The sequence below is a fragment of the Salmo salar genome, chromosome 08 (assembly GCF_965601325.2).
Source record: "Salmo salar chromosome 08, fSalSal1, whole genome shotgun sequence".
NCBI classification, from domain to species: domain Eukaryota; kingdom Metazoa; phylum Chordata; class Actinopteri; order Salmoniformes; family Salmonidae; genus Salmo; species Salmo salar.
Genome location: NC_138298.1, coordinates 697,146 through 715,000, shown reverse-complemented (window position 1 = coordinate 715,000; position 17,855 = coordinate 697,146). Strand labels below are relative to the sequence as shown.

General features: G+C 43.3%; 49 non-coding genes across 49 annotated transcripts in view; all 49 read right to left on the bottom strand.

The window, feature by feature from the left end:
• LOC145881592 (5S ribosomal RNA) overlaps positions 1-6 on the bottom strand; it is a 119-nt gene extending 113 nt beyond the window's left edge. Inside the window, exon 1 of the ribosomal RNA XR_014393165.1 lies at positions 1-6. This exon is cut by the window's left edge and continues 113 nt beyond it. This is a non-coding gene — a ribosomal RNA (5S ribosomal RNA).
• Positions 7-145: 139 nt separating this feature from the next.
• LOC145851862 (5S ribosomal RNA) lies at positions 146-264 on the bottom strand. Its single transcript, XR_014373715.1, has one exon. It is a non-coding gene; the product is annotated as a 5S ribosomal RNA (ribosomal RNA).
• A 409-nt stretch (positions 265-673) lies between these two features.
• On the bottom strand, positions 674-792 carry LOC145851851 (5S ribosomal RNA). Its single transcript, XR_014373704.1, has one exon. It is a non-coding gene; the product is annotated as a 5S ribosomal RNA (ribosomal RNA).
• Positions 793-931: 139 nt separating this feature from the next.
• On the bottom strand, positions 932-1,050 carry LOC145882697 (5S ribosomal RNA). The gene has a single exon (XR_014394265.1). It is a non-coding gene; the product is annotated as a 5S ribosomal RNA (ribosomal RNA).
• Positions 1,051-1,459: 409 nt separating this feature from the next.
• On the bottom strand, positions 1,460-1,578 carry LOC145851840 (5S ribosomal RNA). Its single transcript, XR_014373693.1, has one exon. It is a non-coding gene; the product is annotated as a 5S ribosomal RNA (ribosomal RNA).
• A 409-nt stretch (positions 1,579-1,987) lies between these two features.
• LOC145851829 (5S ribosomal RNA) lies at positions 1,988-2,106 on the bottom strand. The gene has a single exon (XR_014373682.1). It is a non-coding gene; the product is annotated as a 5S ribosomal RNA (ribosomal RNA).
• Positions 2,107-2,245: 139 nt separating this feature from the next.
• Positions 2,246-2,364, bottom strand: LOC145851819 (5S ribosomal RNA). The gene has a single exon (XR_014373671.1). It is a non-coding gene; the product is annotated as a 5S ribosomal RNA (ribosomal RNA).
• A 139-nt stretch (positions 2,365-2,503) lies between these two features.
• On the bottom strand, positions 2,504-2,622 carry LOC145851808 (5S ribosomal RNA). Its single transcript, XR_014373660.1, has one exon. It is a non-coding gene; the product is annotated as a 5S ribosomal RNA (ribosomal RNA).
• A 139-nt stretch (positions 2,623-2,761) lies between these two features.
• On the bottom strand, positions 2,762-2,880 carry LOC145851914 (5S ribosomal RNA). Its single transcript, XR_014373766.1, has one exon. It is a non-coding gene; the product is annotated as a 5S ribosomal RNA (ribosomal RNA).
• Positions 2,881-3,289: 409 nt separating this feature from the next.
• On the bottom strand, positions 3,290-3,408 carry LOC145851797 (5S ribosomal RNA). The gene has a single exon (XR_014373649.1). It is a non-coding gene; the product is annotated as a 5S ribosomal RNA (ribosomal RNA).
• A 139-nt stretch (positions 3,409-3,547) lies between these two features.
• Positions 3,548-3,666, bottom strand: LOC145851786 (5S ribosomal RNA). The gene has a single exon (XR_014373638.1). It is a non-coding gene; the product is annotated as a 5S ribosomal RNA (ribosomal RNA).
• A 139-nt stretch (positions 3,667-3,805) lies between these two features.
• On the bottom strand, positions 3,806-3,924 carry LOC145857528 (5S ribosomal RNA). Its single transcript, XR_014378427.1, has one exon. It is a non-coding gene; the product is annotated as a 5S ribosomal RNA (ribosomal RNA).
• Positions 3,925-4,333: 409 nt separating this feature from the next.
• LOC145851775 (5S ribosomal RNA) lies at positions 4,334-4,452 on the bottom strand. The gene has a single exon (XR_014373627.1). It is a non-coding gene; the product is annotated as a 5S ribosomal RNA (ribosomal RNA).
• Positions 4,453-4,861: 409 nt separating this feature from the next.
• On the bottom strand, positions 4,862-4,980 carry LOC145851764 (5S ribosomal RNA). Its single transcript, XR_014373616.1, has one exon. It is a non-coding gene; the product is annotated as a 5S ribosomal RNA (ribosomal RNA).
• A 409-nt stretch (positions 4,981-5,389) lies between these two features.
• LOC145851753 (5S ribosomal RNA) lies at positions 5,390-5,508 on the bottom strand. The gene has a single exon (XR_014373605.1). It is a non-coding gene; the product is annotated as a 5S ribosomal RNA (ribosomal RNA).
• Positions 5,509-5,647: 139 nt separating this feature from the next.
• Positions 5,648-5,766, bottom strand: LOC145851742 (5S ribosomal RNA). Its single transcript, XR_014373594.1, has one exon. It is a non-coding gene; the product is annotated as a 5S ribosomal RNA (ribosomal RNA).
• Positions 5,767-5,905: 139 nt separating this feature from the next.
• LOC145851731 (5S ribosomal RNA) lies at positions 5,906-6,024 on the bottom strand. The gene has a single exon (XR_014373583.1). It is a non-coding gene; the product is annotated as a 5S ribosomal RNA (ribosomal RNA).
• A 139-nt stretch (positions 6,025-6,163) lies between these two features.
• LOC145851913 (5S ribosomal RNA) lies at positions 6,164-6,282 on the bottom strand. Its single transcript, XR_014373765.1, has one exon. It is a non-coding gene; the product is annotated as a 5S ribosomal RNA (ribosomal RNA).
• A 409-nt stretch (positions 6,283-6,691) lies between these two features.
• Positions 6,692-6,810, bottom strand: LOC145851719 (5S ribosomal RNA). The gene has a single exon (XR_014373571.1). It is a non-coding gene; the product is annotated as a 5S ribosomal RNA (ribosomal RNA).
• A 139-nt stretch (positions 6,811-6,949) lies between these two features.
• LOC145851708 (5S ribosomal RNA) lies at positions 6,950-7,068 on the bottom strand. Its single transcript, XR_014373560.1, has one exon. It is a non-coding gene; the product is annotated as a 5S ribosomal RNA (ribosomal RNA).
• A 139-nt stretch (positions 7,069-7,207) lies between these two features.
• On the bottom strand, positions 7,208-7,326 carry LOC145857527 (5S ribosomal RNA). The gene has a single exon (XR_014378426.1). It is a non-coding gene; the product is annotated as a 5S ribosomal RNA (ribosomal RNA).
• Positions 7,327-7,735: 409 nt separating this feature from the next.
• On the bottom strand, positions 7,736-7,854 carry LOC145851698 (5S ribosomal RNA). Its single transcript, XR_014373550.1, has one exon. It is a non-coding gene; the product is annotated as a 5S ribosomal RNA (ribosomal RNA).
• A 409-nt stretch (positions 7,855-8,263) lies between these two features.
• Positions 8,264-8,382, bottom strand: LOC145851687 (5S ribosomal RNA). The gene has a single exon (XR_014373539.1). It is a non-coding gene; the product is annotated as a 5S ribosomal RNA (ribosomal RNA).
• Positions 8,383-8,791: 409 nt separating this feature from the next.
• Positions 8,792-8,910, bottom strand: LOC145851676 (5S ribosomal RNA). Its single transcript, XR_014373528.1, has one exon. It is a non-coding gene; the product is annotated as a 5S ribosomal RNA (ribosomal RNA).
• Positions 8,911-9,049: 139 nt separating this feature from the next.
• LOC145851665 (5S ribosomal RNA) lies at positions 9,050-9,168 on the bottom strand. The gene has a single exon (XR_014373517.1). It is a non-coding gene; the product is annotated as a 5S ribosomal RNA (ribosomal RNA).
• Positions 9,169-9,307: 139 nt separating this feature from the next.
• On the bottom strand, positions 9,308-9,426 carry LOC145851654 (5S ribosomal RNA). Its single transcript, XR_014373506.1, has one exon. It is a non-coding gene; the product is annotated as a 5S ribosomal RNA (ribosomal RNA).
• Positions 9,427-9,565: 139 nt separating this feature from the next.
• On the bottom strand, positions 9,566-9,684 carry LOC145851912 (5S ribosomal RNA). Its single transcript, XR_014373764.1, has one exon. It is a non-coding gene; the product is annotated as a 5S ribosomal RNA (ribosomal RNA).
• A 409-nt stretch (positions 9,685-10,093) lies between these two features.
• On the bottom strand, positions 10,094-10,212 carry LOC145851643 (5S ribosomal RNA). Its single transcript, XR_014373495.1, has one exon. It is a non-coding gene; the product is annotated as a 5S ribosomal RNA (ribosomal RNA).
• Positions 10,213-10,351: 139 nt separating this feature from the next.
• Positions 10,352-10,470, bottom strand: LOC145851632 (5S ribosomal RNA). The gene has a single exon (XR_014373484.1). It is a non-coding gene; the product is annotated as a 5S ribosomal RNA (ribosomal RNA).
• A 139-nt stretch (positions 10,471-10,609) lies between these two features.
• On the bottom strand, positions 10,610-10,728 carry LOC145857526 (5S ribosomal RNA). Its single transcript, XR_014378425.1, has one exon. It is a non-coding gene; the product is annotated as a 5S ribosomal RNA (ribosomal RNA).
• Positions 10,729-11,137: 409 nt separating this feature from the next.
• LOC145851621 (5S ribosomal RNA) lies at positions 11,138-11,256 on the bottom strand. The gene has a single exon (XR_014373473.1). It is a non-coding gene; the product is annotated as a 5S ribosomal RNA (ribosomal RNA).
• Positions 11,257-11,665: 409 nt separating this feature from the next.
• Positions 11,666-11,784, bottom strand: LOC145851609 (5S ribosomal RNA). The gene has a single exon (XR_014373461.1). It is a non-coding gene; the product is annotated as a 5S ribosomal RNA (ribosomal RNA).
• A 409-nt stretch (positions 11,785-12,193) lies between these two features.
• LOC145851598 (5S ribosomal RNA) lies at positions 12,194-12,312 on the bottom strand. Its single transcript, XR_014373450.1, has one exon. It is a non-coding gene; the product is annotated as a 5S ribosomal RNA (ribosomal RNA).
• Positions 12,313-12,451: 139 nt separating this feature from the next.
• LOC145851587 (5S ribosomal RNA) lies at positions 12,452-12,570 on the bottom strand. The gene has a single exon (XR_014373439.1). It is a non-coding gene; the product is annotated as a 5S ribosomal RNA (ribosomal RNA).
• A 139-nt stretch (positions 12,571-12,709) lies between these two features.
• Positions 12,710-12,828, bottom strand: LOC145851576 (5S ribosomal RNA). Its single transcript, XR_014373428.1, has one exon. It is a non-coding gene; the product is annotated as a 5S ribosomal RNA (ribosomal RNA).
• Positions 12,829-12,967: 139 nt separating this feature from the next.
• Positions 12,968-13,086, bottom strand: LOC145851911 (5S ribosomal RNA). Its single transcript, XR_014373763.1, has one exon. It is a non-coding gene; the product is annotated as a 5S ribosomal RNA (ribosomal RNA).
• Positions 13,087-13,495: 409 nt separating this feature from the next.
• On the bottom strand, positions 13,496-13,614 carry LOC145851565 (5S ribosomal RNA). Its single transcript, XR_014373417.1, has one exon. It is a non-coding gene; the product is annotated as a 5S ribosomal RNA (ribosomal RNA).
• A 139-nt stretch (positions 13,615-13,753) lies between these two features.
• Positions 13,754-13,872, bottom strand: LOC145851553 (5S ribosomal RNA). The gene has a single exon (XR_014373405.1). It is a non-coding gene; the product is annotated as a 5S ribosomal RNA (ribosomal RNA).
• Positions 13,873-14,011: 139 nt separating this feature from the next.
• On the bottom strand, positions 14,012-14,130 carry LOC145851543 (5S ribosomal RNA). The gene has a single exon (XR_014373394.1). It is a non-coding gene; the product is annotated as a 5S ribosomal RNA (ribosomal RNA).
• Positions 14,131-14,269: 139 nt separating this feature from the next.
• Positions 14,270-14,388, bottom strand: LOC145851910 (5S ribosomal RNA). The gene has a single exon (XR_014373762.1). It is a non-coding gene; the product is annotated as a 5S ribosomal RNA (ribosomal RNA).
• A 409-nt stretch (positions 14,389-14,797) lies between these two features.
• LOC145851532 (5S ribosomal RNA) lies at positions 14,798-14,916 on the bottom strand. Its single transcript, XR_014373383.1, has one exon. It is a non-coding gene; the product is annotated as a 5S ribosomal RNA (ribosomal RNA).
• Positions 14,917-15,055: 139 nt separating this feature from the next.
• Positions 15,056-15,174, bottom strand: LOC145851521 (5S ribosomal RNA). The gene has a single exon (XR_014373372.1). It is a non-coding gene; the product is annotated as a 5S ribosomal RNA (ribosomal RNA).
• A 139-nt stretch (positions 15,175-15,313) lies between these two features.
• Positions 15,314-15,432, bottom strand: LOC145857525 (5S ribosomal RNA). Its single transcript, XR_014378424.1, has one exon. It is a non-coding gene; the product is annotated as a 5S ribosomal RNA (ribosomal RNA).
• Positions 15,433-15,841: 409 nt separating this feature from the next.
• On the bottom strand, positions 15,842-15,960 carry LOC145851510 (5S ribosomal RNA). The gene has a single exon (XR_014373361.1). It is a non-coding gene; the product is annotated as a 5S ribosomal RNA (ribosomal RNA).
• A 139-nt stretch (positions 15,961-16,099) lies between these two features.
• LOC145881591 (5S ribosomal RNA) lies at positions 16,100-16,218 on the bottom strand. The gene has a single exon (XR_014393164.1). It is a non-coding gene; the product is annotated as a 5S ribosomal RNA (ribosomal RNA).
• A 139-nt stretch (positions 16,219-16,357) lies between these two features.
• Positions 16,358-16,476, bottom strand: LOC145851498 (5S ribosomal RNA). Its single transcript, XR_014373349.1, has one exon. It is a non-coding gene; the product is annotated as a 5S ribosomal RNA (ribosomal RNA).
• A 409-nt stretch (positions 16,477-16,885) lies between these two features.
• On the bottom strand, positions 16,886-17,004 carry LOC145881965 (5S ribosomal RNA). Its single transcript, XR_014393533.1, has one exon. It is a non-coding gene; the product is annotated as a 5S ribosomal RNA (ribosomal RNA).
• Positions 17,005-17,143: 139 nt separating this feature from the next.
• LOC145851487 (5S ribosomal RNA) lies at positions 17,144-17,262 on the bottom strand. The gene has a single exon (XR_014373338.1). It is a non-coding gene; the product is annotated as a 5S ribosomal RNA (ribosomal RNA).
• Positions 17,263-17,401: 139 nt separating this feature from the next.
• Positions 17,402-17,520, bottom strand: LOC145881938 (5S ribosomal RNA). Its single transcript, XR_014393506.1, has one exon. It is a non-coding gene; the product is annotated as a 5S ribosomal RNA (ribosomal RNA).
• Positions 17,521-17,855: the final 335 nt, after the last annotated feature.

The following is a 17,855-nucleotide window of genomic DNA, read 5'->3' as shown; positions in this document are numbered from 1 at the left end:
GTAAGCGAGAAACAATCTCTTGCTACAACATATATAGTCAAAGTGAGTCTGATAAAACAGACATTTAGTCAATTCATCATTAAATGCTTAATACAAGGCAGTGTTGCTGATGAAATAGTGCAAGAGCACACCCTCGTGGACAAAATGCTTACAGCACCTGGTATTCCCAGGCGGTCTCCCATCCAAGTACTAACCAGGCCCGACCCTGCTTAGCTTCCGAGATCAGACGAGATCGGGCGTACCCAGGCTGGTATGGCCGTAAGCGAGAAACAATCTCTTGCTACAACATATATAGTCAAAGTGAGTGTGATAAACTGACATTGCATTTTCTCCAATTAGATAAGCAGCTTGAACTTTGTGTCACTGAAAAAGTAGAAGAAATTACAAACACTGTTCCCATCACTTTTTAGCACAGGTAGTTGGATAAAATACAAACTTTATTTCCTTTCATCATTTGAACAGGGCAAAGGAGCACAAAGCACACACAAGCTGCATTCAGCAACAATATTCTTGTTTGTCTTATAAATACAAGGCAGATGCTAATTGAAAACACAAGGAAATTTGATCCTATTAAAAAGGCAGGAAGCTGCATTTAGTCAATTCATCATTAAATGCTTACTACAAGGCAGTGTTGCTGATGAAATAGTGCAGGGGCACACCCTCGTGGACAAAATGCTTACAGCACCTGGTATTCCCAGGCGGTCTCCCATCCAAGTACTAACCAGGCCCGACCCTGCTTAGCTTCCGAGATCAGACGAGATCGGGCGTACCCAGGCTGGTATGGCCGTAAGCGAGAAAAAATCTCTTGCTACAACATATATAGTCAAAGTGAGTCTGATAAAACAGACATTTAGTCAATTCATCATTAAATGCTTAATACAAGGCAGTGTTGCTGATGAAATAGTGCAAGAGCACACCCTCGTGGACAAAATGCTTACAGCACCTGGTATTCCCATGCGGTCTCCCATCCAAGTACTAACCAGGCCCGACCCTGCTTAGCTTCCGAGATCAGACGAGATCGGGCGTACCCAGGCTGGTATGGCCATAAGCGAGAAACAATCTCTTGCTACAACATATATAGTCAAAGTGAGTGTGATAAACAGACATTGCATTTTCACCAATTAGATAAGCAGCTTGAACTTTGTGTCACTGAAAAAGTAGAAGAAATTACAAACACTGTTCCCATCACTTTTTAGCACAGGTAGTTGGATAAAATACAAACTTTATTTCCTTTCATCATTTGAACAGGGCAAAGGAGCACAAAGCACACACAAGCTGCATTCAGCAACAATATTCTTGTTTGTCTTATAAATACAAGGCAGATGCTAATTGAAAACACAAGGAAATTTGATCCTATTAAAAAGGCAGGAAGCTGCATTTAGTCAATTCATCATTAAATGCTTACTACAAGGCAGTGTTGCTGATGAAATAGTGCAGGGGCACACCCTCGTGGACAAAATGCTTACAGCACCTGGTATTCCCAGGCGGTCTCCCATCCAAGTACTAACCAGGCCCGACCCTGCTTAGCTTCCGAGATCAGACGAGATCGGGCGTACCCAGGCTGGTATGGCCGTAAGCGAGAAACAATCTCTTGCTACAACATATATAGTCAAAGTGAGTGTGATAAACTGACATTGCATTTTCTCCAATTAGATAAGCAGCTTGAACTTTGTGTCACTGAAAAAGTAGAAGAAATTACAAACACTGTTCCCATCACTTTTTAGCACAGGTAGTTGGATAAAATACAAACTTTATTTCCTTTCATCATTTGAACAGGGCAAAGGAGCACAAAGCACACACAAGCTGCATTCAGCAACAATATTCTTGTTTGTCTTATAAATACAAGGCAGATGCTAATTGAAAACACAAGGAAATTTGATCCTATTAAAAAGGCAGGAAGCTGCATTTAGTCAATTCATCATTAAATGCTTACTACAAGGCAGTGTTGCTGATGAAATAGTGCAGGGGCACACCCTCGTGGACAAAATGCTTACAGCACCTGGTATTCCCAGGCGGTCTCCCATCCAAGTACTAACCAGGCCCGACCCTGCTTAGCTTCCGAGATCAGACGAGATCGGGCGTACCCAGGCTGGTATGGCCGTAAGCGAGAAACAATCTCTTGCTACAACATATATAGTCAAAGTGAGTCTGATAAAACAGACATTTAGTCAATTCATCATTAAATGCTTAATACAAGGCAGTGTTGCTGATGAAATAGTGCAAGAGCACACCCTCGTGGACAAAATGCTTACAGCACCTGGTATTCCCAGGCGGTCTCCCATCCAAGTACTAACCAGGCCCGACCCTGCTTAGCTTCCGAGATCAGACGAGATCGGGCGTACCCAGGCTGGTATGGCCGTAAGCGAGAAAGAATCTCTTGCTACAACATATATAGTCAAAGTGAGTCTGATAAAACAGACATTTAGTCAATTCATCATTACATGCTTAATACAAGGCAGTGTTGCTGATGAAATAGTGCAAGAGCACACCCTCGTGGACAAAATGCTTACAGCACCTGGTATTCCCAGGCGGTCTCCCATCCAAGTACTAACCAGGCCCGACCCTGCTTAGCTTCCGAGATCAGACGAGATCGGGCGTACCCAGGCTGGTATGGCCGTAAGCGAGAAACAATCTCTTGCTACAACATATATAGTCAAAGTGAGTCTGATAAAACAGACATTTAGTCAATTCATCATTAAATGCTTAATACAAGGCAGTGTTGCTGATGAAATAGTGCAAGAGCACACCATCGTGGACAAAATGCTTACAGCACCTGGTATTCCCAGGCGGTCTCCCATCCAAGTACTAACCAGGGCAGACCCTGCTTAGCTTCCGAGATCAGACGAGATCGGGCGTACCCAGGCTGGTATGGCCGTAAGCGAGAAACAATCTCTTGCTACAACATATATAGTCAAAGTGAGTGTGATAAACAGACATTGCATTTTCACCAATTAGATAAGCAGCTTGAACTTTGTGTCACTGAAAAAGTAGAAGAAATTACAAACACTGTTCCCATCACTTTTTAGCACAGGTAGTTGGATAAAATACAAACTTTATTTCCTTTCATCATTTGAACAGGGCAAAGGAGCACAAAGCACACACAAGCTGCATTCAGCAACAATATTCTTGTTTGTCTTATAAATACAAGGCAGATGCTAATTGAAAACACAAGGAAATTTGATCCTATTAAAAAGGCAGGAAGCTGCATTTAGTCAATTCATCATTAAATGCTTACTACAAGGCAGTGTTGCTGATGAAATAGTGCAGGGGCACACCCTCGTGGACAAAATGCTTACAGCACCTGGTATTCCCAGGCGGTCTCCCATCCAAGTACTAACCAGGCCCGACCCTGCTTAGCTTCCGAGATCAGACGAGATCGGGCGTACCCAGGCTGGTATGGCCGTAAGCGAGAAACAATCTCTTGCTACAACATATATAGTCAAAGTGAGTCTGATAAAACAGACATTTAGTCAATTCATCATTAAATGCTTACTACAAGGCAGTGTTGCTGATGAAATAGTGCAGGGGCACACCCTCGTGGACAAAATGCTTACAGCACCTGGTATTCCCAGGCGGTCTCCCATCCAAGTACTAACCAGGCCCGACCCTGCTTAGCTTCCGAGATCAGACGAGATCGGGCGTACCCAGGCTGGTATGGCCGTAAGCGAGAAACAATCTCTTGCTACAATATATATAGTCAAAGTGAGTCTGATAAAACAGACATTTAGTCAATTCATCATTAAATGCTTAATACAAGGCAGTGTTGCTGATGAAATAGTGCAAGAGCACACCCTCGTGGACAAAATGCTTACAGCACCTGGTATTCCCAGGGGGTCTCCCATCCAAGTACTAACCAGGCCCGACCCTGCTTAGCTTCCGAGATCAGACGAGATCGGGCGTACCCAGGCTGGTATGGCCGTAAGCAAGAAACAATCTCTTGCTACAACATATATAGTCAAAGTGAGTGTGATAAACAGACATTGCATTTTCACCAATTAGATAAGCAGCTTGAACTTTGTGTCACTGAAAAAGTAGAAGAAATTACAAACACTGTTCCCATCACTTTTTAGCACAGGTAGTTGGATAAAATACAAACTTTATTTCCTTTCATCATTTGAACAGGGCAAAGGAGCACAAAGCACACACAAGCTGCATTCAGCAACAATATTCTTGTTTGTCTTATAAATACAAGGCAGATGCTAATTGAAAACACAAGGAAATTTGATCCTATTAAAAAGGCAGGAGGCTGCATTTAGTCAATTCATCATTAAATGCTTACTACAAGGCAGTGTTGCTGATGAAATAGTGCAGGGGTACACCCTCGTGGACAAAATGCTTACAGCACCTGGTATTCCCAGGCGGTCTCCCATCCAAGTACTAACCAGGCCCGACCCTGCTTAGCTTCCGAGATCAGACGAGATCGGGCGTACCCAGGCTGGTATGGCCGTAAGCGAGAAACAATCTCTTGCTACAACATATATAGTCAAAGTGAGTGTGATAAACAGACATTGCATTTTCACCAATTAGATAAGCAGCTTGAACTTTGTGTCACTGAAAAAGTAGAAGAAATTACAAACACTGTTCCCATCACTTTTTAGCACAGGTAGTTGGATAAAATACAAACTTTATTTCCTTTCATCATTTGAACAGGGCAAAGGAGCACAAAGCACACACAAGCTGCATTCAGCAACAATATTCTTGTTTGTCTTATAAATACAAGGCAGATGCTAATTGAAAACACAAGGAAATTTGATCCTATTAAAAAGGCAGGAAGCTGCATTTAGTCAATTCATCATTAAATGCTTACTACAAGGCAGTGTTGCTGATGAAATAGTGCAGGGGCACACCCTCGTGGACAAAATGCTTACAGCACCTGGTATTCCCAGGCGGTCTCCCATCCAAGTACTAACCAGGCCCGACCCTGCTTAGCTTCCGAGATCAGACGAGATCGGGCGTACCCAGGCTGGTATGGCCGTAAGCGAGAAACAATCTCTTGCTACAACATATATAGTCAAAGTGAGTGTGATAAACTGACATTGCATTTTCTCCAATTAGATAAGCAGCTTGAACTTTGTGTCACTGAAAAAGTAGAAGAAATTACAAACACTGTTCCCATCACTTTTTAGCACAGGTAGTTGGATAAAATACAAACTTTATTTCCTTTCATCATTTGAACAGGGCAAAGGAGCACAAAGCACACACAAGCTGCATTCAGCAACAATATTCTTGTTTGTCTTATAAATACAAGGCAGATGCTAATTGAAAACACAAGGAAATTTGATCCTATTAAAAAGGCAGGAAGCTGCATTTAGTCAATTCATCATTAAATGCTTACTACAAGGCAGTGTTGCTGATGAAATAGTGCAGGGGCACACCCTCGTGGACAAAATGCTTACAGCACCTGGTATTCCCAGGCGGTCTCCCATCCAAGTACTAACCAGGCCCGACCCTGCTTAGCTTCCGAGATCAGACGAGATCGGGCGTACCCAGGCTGGTATGGCCGTAAGCGAGAAACAATCTCTTGCTACAACATATATAGTCAAAGTGAGTCTGATAAAACAGACATTTAGTCAATTCATCATTAAATGCTTAATACAAGGCAGTGTTGCTGATGAAATAGTGCAAGAGCACACCCTCGTGGACAAAATGCTTACAGCACCTGGTATTCCCAGGCGGTCTCCCATCCAAGTACTAACCAGGCCCGACCCTGCTTAGCTTCCGAGATCAGACGAGATCGGGCGTACCCAGGCTGGTATGGCCGTAAGCGAGAAAGAATCTCTTGCTACAACATATATAGTCAAAGTGAGTCTGATAAAACAGACATTTAGTCAATTCATCATTACATGCTTAATACAAGGCAGTGTTGCTGATGAAATAGTGCAAGAGCACACCCTCGTGGACAAAATGCTTACAGCACCTGGTATTCCCAGGCGGTCTCCCATCCAAGTACTAACCAGGCCCGACCCTGCTTAGCTTCCGAGATCAGACGAGATCGGGCGTACCCAGGCTGGTATGGCCGTAAGCGAGAAACAATCTCTTGCTACAACATATATAGTCAAAGTGAGTCTGATAAAACAGACATTTAGTCAATTCATCATTAAATGCTTAATACAAGGCAGTGTTGCTGATGAAATAGTGCAAGAGCACACCATCGTGGACAAAATGCTTACAGCACCTGGTATTCCCAGGCGGTCTCCCATCCAAGTACTAACCAGGGCAGACCCTGCTTAGCTTCCGAGATCAGACGAGATCGGGCGTACCCAGGCTGGTATGGCCGTAAGCGAGAAACAATCTCTTGCTACAACATATATAGTCAAAGTGAGTGTGATAAACAGACATTGCATTTTCACCAATTAGATAAGCAGCTTGAACTTTGTGTCACTGAAAAAGTAGAAGAAATTACAAACACTGTTCCCATCACTTTTTAGCACAGGTAGTTGGATAAAATACAAACTTTATTTCCTTTCATCATTTGAACAGGGCAAAGGAGCACAAAGCACACACAAGCTGCATTCAGCAACAATATTCTTGTTTGTCTTATAAATACAAGGCAGATGCTAATTGAAAACACAAGGAAATTTGATCCTATTAAAAAGGCAGGAAGCTGCATTTAGTCAATTCATCATTAAATGCTTACTACAAGGCAGTGTTGCTGATGAAATAGTGCAGGGGCACACCCTCGTGGACAAAATGCTTACAGCACCTGGTATTCCCAGGCGGTCTCCCATCCAAGTACTAACCAGGCCCGACCCTGCTTAGCTTCCGAGATCAGACGAGATCGGGCGTACCCAGGCTGGTATGGCCGTAAGCGAGAAACAATCTCTTGCTACAACATATATAGTCAAAGTGAGTCTGATAAAACAGACATTTAGTCAATTCATCATTAAATGCTTACTACAAGGCAGTGTTGCTGATGAAATAGTGCAGGGGCACACCCTCGTGGACAAAATGCTTACAGCACCTGGTATTCCCAGGCGGTCTCCCATCCAAGTACTAACCAGGCCCGACCCTGCTTAGCTTCCGAGATCAGACGAGATCGGGCGTACCCAGGCTGGTATGGCCGTAAGCGAGAAACAATCTCTTGCTACAATATATATAGTCAAAGTGAGTCTGATAAAACAGACATTTAGTCAATTCATCATTAAATGCTTAATACAAGGCAGTGTTGCTGATGAAATAGTGCAAGAGCACACCCTCGTGGACAAAATGCTTACAGCACCTGGTATTCCCAGGGGGTCTCCCATCCAAGTACTAACCAGGCCCGACCCTGCTTAGCTTCCGAGATCAGACGAGATCGGGCGTACCCAGGCTGGTATGGCCGTAAGCAAGAAACAATCTCTTGCTACAACATATATAGTCAAAGTGAGTGTGATAAACAGACATTGCATTTTCACCAATTAGATAAGCAGCTTGAACTTTGTGTCACTGAAAAAGTAGAAGAAATTACAAACACTGTTCCCATCACTTTTTAGCACAGGTAGTTGGATAAAATACAAACTTTATTTCCTTTCATCATTTGAACAGGGCAAAGGAGCACAAAGCACACACAAGCTGCATTCAGCAACAATATTCTTGTTTGTCTTATAAATACAAGGCAGATGCTAATTGAAAACACAAGGAAATTTGATCCTATTAAAAAGGCAGGAGGCTGCATTTAGTCAATTCATCATTAAATGCTTACTACAAGGCAGTGTTGCTGATGAAATAGTGCAGGGGTACACCCTCGTGGACAAAATGCTTACAGCACCTGGTATTCCCAGGCGGTCTCCCATCCAAGTACTAACCAGGCCCGACCCTGCTTAGCTTCCGAGATCAGACGAGATCGGGCGTACCCAGGCTGGTATGGCCGTAAGCGAGAAACAATCTCTTGCTACAACATATATAGTCAAAGTGAGTGTGATAAACAGACATTGCATTTTCACCAATTAGATAAGCAGCTTGAACTTTGTGTCACTGAAAAAGTAGAAGAAATTACAAACACTGTTCCCATCACTTTTTAGCACAGGTAGTTGGATAAAATACAAACTTTATTTCCTTTCATCATTTGAACAGGGCAAAGGAGCACAAAGCACACACAAGCTGCATTCAGCAACAATATTCTTGTTTGTCTTATAAATACAAGGCAGATGCTAATTGAAAACACAAGGAAATTTGATCCTATTAAAAAGGCAGGAAGCTGCATTTAGTCAATTCATCATTAAATGCTTACTACAAGGCAGTGTTGCTGATGAAATAGTGCAGGGGCACACCCTCGTGGACAAAATGCTTACAGCACCTGGTATTCCCAGGCGGTCTCCCATCCAAGTACTAACCAGGCCCGACCCTGCTTAGCTTCCGAGATCAGACGAGATCGGGCGTACCCAGGCTGGTATGGCCGTAAGCGAGAAACAATCTCTTGCTACAACATATATAGTCAAAGTGAGTGTGATAAACTGACATTGCATTTTCTCCAATTAGATAAGCAGCTTGAACTTTGTGTCACTGAAAAAGTAGAAGAAATTACAAACACTGTTCCCATCACTTTTTAGCACAGGTAGTTGGATAAAATACAAACTTTATTTCCTTTCATCATTTGAACAGGGCAAAGGAGCACAAAGCACACACAAGCTGCATTCAGCAACAATATTCTTGTTTGTCTTATAAATACAAGGCAGATGCTAATTGAAAACACAAGGAAATTTGATCCTATTAAAAAGGCAGGAAGCTGCATTTAGTCAATTCATCATTAAATGCTTACTACAAGGCAGTGTTGCTGATGAAATAGTGCAGGGGCACACCCTCGTGGACAAAATGCTTACAGCACCTGGTATTCCCAGGCGGTCTCCCATCCAAGTACTAACCAGGCCCGACCCTGCTTAGCTTCCGAGATCAGACGAGATCGGGCGTACCCAGGCTGGTATGGCCGTAAGCGAGAAACAATCTCTTGCTACAACATATATAGTCAAAGTGAGTCTGATAAAACAGACATTTAGTCAATTCATCATTAAATGCTTAATACAAGGCAGTGTTGCTGATGAAATAGTGCAAGAGCACACCCTCGTGGACAAAATGCTTACAGCACCTGGTATTCCCAGGCGGTCTCCCATCCAAGTACTAACCAGGCCCGACCCTGCTTAGCTTCCGAGATCAGACGAGATCGGGCGTACCCAGGCTGGTATGGCCGTAAGCGAGAAAGAATCTCTTGCTACAACATATATAGTCAAAGTGAGTCTGATAAAACAGACATTTAGTCAATTCATCATTACATGCTTAATACAAGGCAGTGTTGCTGATGAAATAGTGCAAGAGCACACCCTCGTGGACAAAATGCTTACAGCACCTGGTATTCCCAGGCGGTCTCCCATCCAAGTACTAACCAGGCCCGACCCTGCTTAGCTTCCGAGATCAGACGAGATCGGGCGTACCCAGGCTGGTATGGCCGTAAGCGAGAAACAATCTCTTGCTACAACATATATAGTCAAAGTGAGTCTGATAAAACAGACATTTAGTCAATTCATCATTAAATGCTTAATACAAGGCAGTGTTGCTGATGAAATAGTGCAAGAGCACACCATCGTGGACAAAATGCTTACAGCACCTGGTATTCCCAGGCGGTCTCCCATCCAAGTACTAACCAGGGCAGACCCTGCTTAGCTTCCGAGATCAGACGAGATCGGGCGTACCCAGGCTGGTATGGCCGTAAGCGAGAAACAATCTCTTGCTACAACATATATAGTCAAAGTGAGTGTGATAAACAGACATTGCATTTTCACCAATTAGATAAGCAGCTTGAACTTTGTGTCACTGAAAAAGTAGAAGAAATTACAAACACTGTTCCCATCACTTTTTAGCACAGGTAGTTGGATAAAATACAAACTTTATTTCCTTTCATCATTTGAACAGGGCAAAGGAGCACAAAGCACACACAAGCTGCATTCAGCAACAATATTCTTGTTTGTCTTATAAATACAAGGCAGATGCTAATTGAAAACACAAGGAAATTTGATCCTATTAAAAAGGCAGGAAGCTGCATTTAGTCAATTCATCATTAAATGCTTACTACAAGGCAGTGTTGCTGATGAAATAGTGCAGGGGCACACCCTCGTGGACAAAATGCTTACAGCACCTGGTATTCCCAGGCGGTCTCCCATCCAAGTACTAACCAGGCCCGACCCTGCTTAGCTTCCGAGATCAGACGAGATCGGGCGTACCCAGGCTGGTATGGCCGTAAGCGAGAAACAATCTCTTGCTACAACATATATAGTCAAAGTGAGTCTGATAAAACAGACATTTAGTCAATTCATCATTAAATGCTTACTACAAGGCAGTGTTGCTGATGAAATAGTGCAGGGGCACACCCTCGTGGACAAAATGCTTACAGCACCTGGTATTCCCAGGCGGTCTCCCATCCAAGTACTAACCAGGCCCGACCCTGCTTAGCTTCCGAGATCAGACGAGATCGGGCGTACCCAGGCTGGTATGGCCGTAAGCGAGAAACAATCTCTTGCTACAATATATATAGTCAAAGTGAGTCTGATAAAACAGACATTTAGTCAATTCATCATTAAATGCTTAATACAAGGCAGTGTTGCTGATGAAATAGTGCAAGAGCACACCCTCGTGGACAAAATGCTTACAGCACCTGGTATTCCCAGGGGGTCTCCCATCCAAGTACTAACCAGGCCCGACCCTGCTTAGCTTCCGAGATCAGACGAGATCGGGCGTACCCAGGCTGGTATGGCCGTAAGCGAGAAACAATCTCTTGCTACAACATATATAGTCAAAGTGAGTGTGATAAACAGACATTGCATTTTCACCAATTAGATAAGCAGCTTGAACTTTGTGTCACTGAAAAAGTAGAAGAAATTACAAACACTGTTCCCATCACTTTTTAGCACAGGTAGTTGGATAAAATACAAACTTTATTTCCTTTCATCATTTGAACAGGGCAAAGGAGCACAAAGCACACACAAGCTGCATTCAGCAACAATATTCTTGTTTGTCTTATAAATACAAGGCAGATGCTAATTGAAAACACAAGGAAATTTGATCCTATTAAAAAGGCAGGAGGCTGCATTTAGTCAATTCATCATTAAATGCTTACTACAAGGCAGTGTTGCTGATGAAATAGTGCAGGGGCACACCCTCGTGGACAAAATGCTTACAGCACCTGGTATTCCCAGGCGGTCTCCCATCCAAGTACTAACCAGGCCCGACCCTGCTTAGCTTCCGAGATCAGACGAGATCGGGCGTACCCAGGCTGGTATGGCCGTAAGCGAGAAACAATCTCTTGCTACAACATATATAGTCAAAGTGAGTGTGATAAACAGACATTGCATTTTCACCAATTAGATAAGCAGCTTGAACTTTGTGTCACTGAAAAAGTAGAAGAAATTACAAACACTGTTCCCATCACTTTTTAGCACAGGTAGTTGGATAAAATACAAACTTTATTTCCTTTCATCATTTGAACAGGGCAAAGGAGCACAAAGCACACACAAGCTGCATTCAGCAACAATATTCTTGTTTGTCTTATAAATACAAGGCAGATGCTAATTGAAAACACAAGGAAATTTGATCCTATTAAAAAGGCAGGAAGCTGCATTTAGTCAATTCATCATTAAATGCTTACTACAAGGCAGTGTTGCTGATGAAATAGTGCAGGGGCACACCCTCGTGGACAAAATGCTTACAGCACCTGGTATTCCCAGGCGGTCTCCCATCCAAGTACTAACCAGGCCCGACCCTGCTTAGCTTCCGAGATCAGACGAGATCGGGCGTACCCAGGCTGGTATGGCCGTAAGCGAGAAACAATCTCTTGCTACAACATATATAGTCAAAGTGAGTGTGATAAACTGACATTGCATTTTCTCCAATTAGATAAGCAGCTTGAACTTTGTGTCACTGAAAAAGTAGAAGAAATTACAAACACTGTTCCCATCACTTTTTAGCACAGGTAGTTGGATAAAATACAAACTTTATTTCCTTTCATCATTTGAACAGGGCAAAGGAGCACAAAGCACACACAAGCTGCATTCAGCAACAATATTCTTGTTTGTCTTATAAATACAAGGCAGATGCTAATTGAAAACACAAGGAAATTTGATCCTATTAAAAAGGCAGGAAGCTGCATTTAGTCAATTCATCATTAAATGCTTACTACAAGGCAGTGTTGCTGATGAAATAGTGCAGGGGCACACCCTCGTGGACAAAATGCTTACAGCACCTGGTATTCCCAGGCGGTCTCCCATCCAAGTACTAACCAGGCCCGACCCTGCTTAGCTTCCGAGATCAGACGAGATCGGGCGTACCCAGGCTGGTATGGCCGTAAGCGAGAAACAATCTCTTGCTACAACATATATAGTCAAAGTGAGTCTGATAAAACAGACATTTAGTCAATTCATCATTAAATGCTTAATACAAGGCAGTGTTGCTGATGAAATAGTGCAAGAGCACACCCTCGTGGACAAAATGCTTACAGCACCTGGTATTCCCAGGCGGTCTCCCATCCAAGTACTAACCAGGCCCGACCCTGCTTAGCTTCCGAGATCAGACGAGATCGGGCGTACCCAGGCTGGTATGGCCGTAAGCGAGAAAGAATCTCTTGCTACAACATATATAGTCAAAGTGAGTCTGATAAAACAGACATTTAGTCAATTCATCATTACATGCTTAATACAAGGCAGTGTTGCTGATGAAATAGTGCAAGAGCACACCCTCGTGGACAAAATGCTTACAGCACCTGGTATTCCCAGGCGGTCTCCCATCCAAGTACTAACCAGGCCCGACCCTGCTTAGCTTCCGAGATCAGACGAGATCGGGCGTACCCAGGCTGGTATGGCCGTAAGCGAGAAACAATCTCTTGCTACAACATATATAGTCAAAGTGAGTCTGATAAAACAGACATTTAGTCAATTCATCATTAAATGCTTAATACAAGGCAGTGTTGCTGATGAAATAGTGCAAGAGCACACCATCGTGGACAAAATGCTTACAGCACCTGGTATTCCCAGGCGGTCTCCCATCCAAGTACTAACCAGGGCAGACCCTGCTTAGCTTCCGAGATCAGACGAGATCGGGCGTACCCAGGCTGGTATGGCCGTAAGCGAGAAACAATCTCTTGCTACAACATATATAGTCAAAGTGAGTGTGATAAACAGACATTGCATTTTCACCAATTAGATAAGCAGCTTGAACTTTGTGTCACTGAAAAAGTAGAAGAAATTACAAACACTGTTCCCATCACTTTTTAGCACAGGTAGTTGGATAAAATACAAACTTTATTTCCTTTCATCATTTGAACAGGGCAAAGGAGCACAAAGCACACACAAGCTGCATTCAGCAACAATATTCTTGTTTGTCTTATAAATACAAGGCAGATGCTAATTGAAAACACAAGGAAATTTGATCCTATTAAAAAGGCAGGAAGCTGCATTTAGTCAATTCATCATTAAATGCTTACTACAAGGCAGTGTTGCTGATGAAATAGTGCAGGGGCACACCCTCGTGGACAAAATGCTTACAGCACCTGGTATTCCCAGGCGGTCTCCCATCCAAGTACTAACCAGGCCCGACCCTGCTTAGCTTCCGAGATCAGACGAGATCGGGCGTACCCAGGCTGGTATGGCCGTAAGCGAGAAACAATCTCTTGCTACAACATATATAGTCAAAGTGAGTCTGATAAAACAGACATTTAGTCAATTCATCATTAAATGCTTAATACAAGGCAGTGTTGCTGATGAAATAGTGCAAGAGCACACCCTCGTGGACAAAATGCTTACAGCACCTGGTATTCCCAGGCGGTCTCCCATCCAAGTACTAACCAGGCCCGACCCTGCTTAGCTTCCGAGATCAGACGAGATCGGGCGTACCCAGGCTGGTATGGCCGTAAGCGAGAAAGAATCTCTTGCTACAACATATATAGTCAAAGTGAGTCTGATAAAACAGACATTTAGTCAATTCATCATTACATGCTTAATACAAGGCAGTGTTGCTGATGAAATAGTGCAAGAGCACACCCTCGTGGACAAAATGCTTACAGCACCTGGTATTCCCAGGCGGTCTCCCATCCAAGTACTAACCAGGCCCGACCCTGCTTAGCTTCCGAGATCAGACGAGATCGGGCGTACCCAGGCTGGTATGGCCGTAAGCGAGAAACAATCTCTTGCTACAACATATATAGTCAAAGTGAGTCTGATAAAACAGACATTTAGTCAATTCATCATTAAATGCTTAATACAAGGCAGTGTTGCTGATGAAATAGTGCAAGAGCACACCATCGTGGACAAAATGCTTACAGCACCTGGTATTCCCAGGCGGTCTCCCATCCAAGTACTAACCAGGGCAGACCCTGCTTAGCTTCCGAGATCAGACGAGATCGGGCGTACCCAGGCTGGTATGGCCGTAAGCGAGAAACAATCTCTTGCTACAACATATATAGTCAAAGTGAGTGTGATAAACAGACATTGCATTTTCACCAATTAGATAAGCAGCTTGAACTTTGTGTCACTGAAAAAGTAGAAGAAATTACAAACACTGTTCCCATCACTTTTTAGCACAGGTAGTTGGATAAAATACAAACTTTATTTCCTTTCATCATTTGAACAGGGCAAAGGAGCACAAAGCACACACAAGCTGCATTCAGCAACAATATTCTTGTTTGTCTTATAAATACAAGGCAGATGCTAATTGAAAACACAAGGAAATTTGATCCTATTAAAAAGGCAGGAAGCTGCATTTAGTCAATTCATCATTAAATGCTTACTACAAGGCAGTGTTGCTGATGAAATAGTGCAGGGGCACACCCTCGTGGACAAAATGCTTACAGCACCTGGTATTCCCAGGCGGTCTCCCATCCAAGTACTAACCAGGCCCGACCCTGCTTAGCTTCCGAGATCAGACGAGATCGGGCGTACCCAGGCTGGTATGGCCGTAAGCGAGAAACAATCTCTTGCTACAACATATATAGTCAAAGTGAGTCTGATAAAACAGACATTTAGTCAATTCATCATTAAATGCTTACTACAAGGCAGTGTTGCTGATGAAATAGTGCAGGGGCACACCCTCGTGGACAAAATGCTTACAGCACCTGGTATTCCCAGGCGGTCTCCCATCCAAGTACTAACCAGGCCCGACCCTGCTTAGCTTCCGAGATCAGACGAGATCGGGCGTACCCAGGCTGGTATGGCCGTAAGCGAGAAACAATCTCTTGCTACAATATATATAGTCAAAGTGAGTCTGATAAAACAGACATTTAGTCAATTCATCATTAAATGCTTAATACAAGGCAGTGTTGCTGATGAAATAGTGCAAGAGCACACCCTCGTGGACAAAATGCTTACAGCACCTGGTATTCCCAGGGGGTCTCCCATCCAAGTACTAACCAGGCCCGACCCTGCTTAGCTTCCGAGATCAGACGAGATCGGGCGTACCCAGGCTGGTATGGCCGTAAGCGAGAAACAATCTCTTGCTACAACATATATAGTCAAAGTGAGTGTGATAAACAGACATTGCATTTTCACCAATTAGATAAGCAGCTTGAACTTTGTGTCACTGAAAAAGTAGAAGAAATTACAAACACTGTTCCCATCACTTTTTAGCACAGGTAGTTGGATAAAATACAAACTTTATTTCCTTTCATCATTTGAACAGGGCAAAGGAGCACAAAGCACACACAAGCTGCATTCAGCAACAATATTCTTGTTTGTCTTATAAATACAAGGCAGATGCTAATTGAAAACACAAGGAAATTTGATCCTATTAAAAAGGCAGGAGGCTGCATTTAGTCAATTCATCATTAAATGCTTACTACAAGGCAGTGTTGCTGATGAAATAGTGCAGGGGCACACCCTCGTGGACAAAATGCTTACAGCACCTGGTATTCCCAGGCGGTCTCCCATCCAAGTACTAACCAGGCCCGACCCTGCTTAGCTTCCGAGATCAGACGAGATCGGGCGTACCCAGGCTGGTATGGCCGTAAGCGAGAAACAATCTCTTGCTACAACATATATAGTCAAAGTGAGTCTGATAAAACAGACATTTAGTCAATTCATCATTAAATGCTTAATACAAGGCAGTGTTGCTGATGAAATAGTGCAAGAGCACACCCTCGTGGACAAAATGCTTACAGCACCTGGTATTCCCATGCGGTCTCCCATCCAAGTACTAACCAGGCCCGACCCTGCTTAGCTTCCGAGATCAGACGAGATCGGGCGTACCCAGGCTGGTATGGCCGTAAGCGATAAACAATCTCTTGCTACAACATATATAGTCAAAGTGAGTCTGATAAAACAGACATTTAGTCAATTCATCATTAAATGCTTAATACAAGGCAGTGTTGCTGATGAAATAGTGCAAGAGCACACCCTCGTGGACAAAATGCTTACAGCACCTGGTATTCCCAGGCGGTCTCCCATCCAAGTACTAACCAGGCCCGACCCTGCTTAGCTTCCGAGATCAGACGAGATCGGGCGTACCCAGGCTGGTATGGCCGTAAGCGAGAAACAATCTCTTGCTACAACATATATAGTCAAAGTGAGTGTGATAAACAGACATTGCATTTTCACCAATTAGATAAGCAGCTTGAACTTTGTGTCACTGAAAAAGTAGAAGAAATTACAAACACTGTTCCCATCACTTTTTAGCACAGGTAGTTGGATAAAATACAAACTTTATTTCCTTTCATCATTTGAACAGGGCAAAGGAGCACAAAGCACACACAAGCTGCATTCAGCAACAATATTCTTGTTTGTCTTATAAATACAAGGCAGATGCTAATTGAAAACACAAGGAAATTTGATCCTATTAAAAAGGCAGGAAGCTGCATTTAGTCAATTCATCATTAAATGCTTACTACAAGGCAGTGTTGCTGATGAAATAGTGCAGGGGCACACCCTCGTGGACAAAATGCTTACAGCACCTGGTATTCCCAGGCGGTCTCCCATCCAAGTACTAACCAGGCCCGACCCTGCTTAGCTTCCGAGATCAGACGAGATCGGGCGTACCCAGGCTGGTATGGCCATAAGCGAGAAACAATCTCTTGCTACAACATATATAGTCAAAGTGAGTCTGATAAAACAGACATTTAGTCAATTCATCATTAAATGCTTAATACAAGGCAGTGTTGCTGATGAAATAGTGCAAGAGCACACCCTCGTGGACAAAATGCTTACAGCACCTGGTATTCCCAGGCGGTCTCCCATCCAAGTACTAACCAGGCCCGACCCTGCTTAGCTTCCGAGATCAGACGAGATCGGGCGTACCCAGGCTGGTATGGCCGTAAGCGAGATACAATCTCTTGCTACAACATATATAGTCAAAGTGAGTCTGATAAAACAGACATTTAGTCAATTCATCATTAAATGCTTAATACAAGGCAGTGTTGCTGATGAAATAGTGCAAGAGCACACCCTCGTGGACAAAATGCTTACAGCACCTGGTATTCCCAGGCGGTCTCCCATCCAAGTACTAACCAGGCCCGACCCTGCTTAGCTTCCGAGATCAGATGAGATCGGGCGTACCCAGGCTGGTATGGCCGTAAGAGAGAAACAATCTCTTGCTACAACATATATAGTCAAAGTGAGTGTGATAAACAGACATTGCATTTTCAACAATTAGATAAGCAGCTTGAACTTTGTGTCACTGAAAAAGTAGAAGAAATTACAAACACTGTTCCCATCACTTTTTAGCACAGGTAGTTGGATAAAATACAAACTTTATTTCCTTTCATCATTTGAACAGGGCAAAGGAGCACAAAGCACACACAAGCTGCATTCAGCAACAATATTCTTGTTTGTCTTATAAATACAAGGCAGATGCTAATTGAAAACACAAGGAAATTTGATCCTATTAAAAAGGCAGGAAGCTGCATTTAGTCA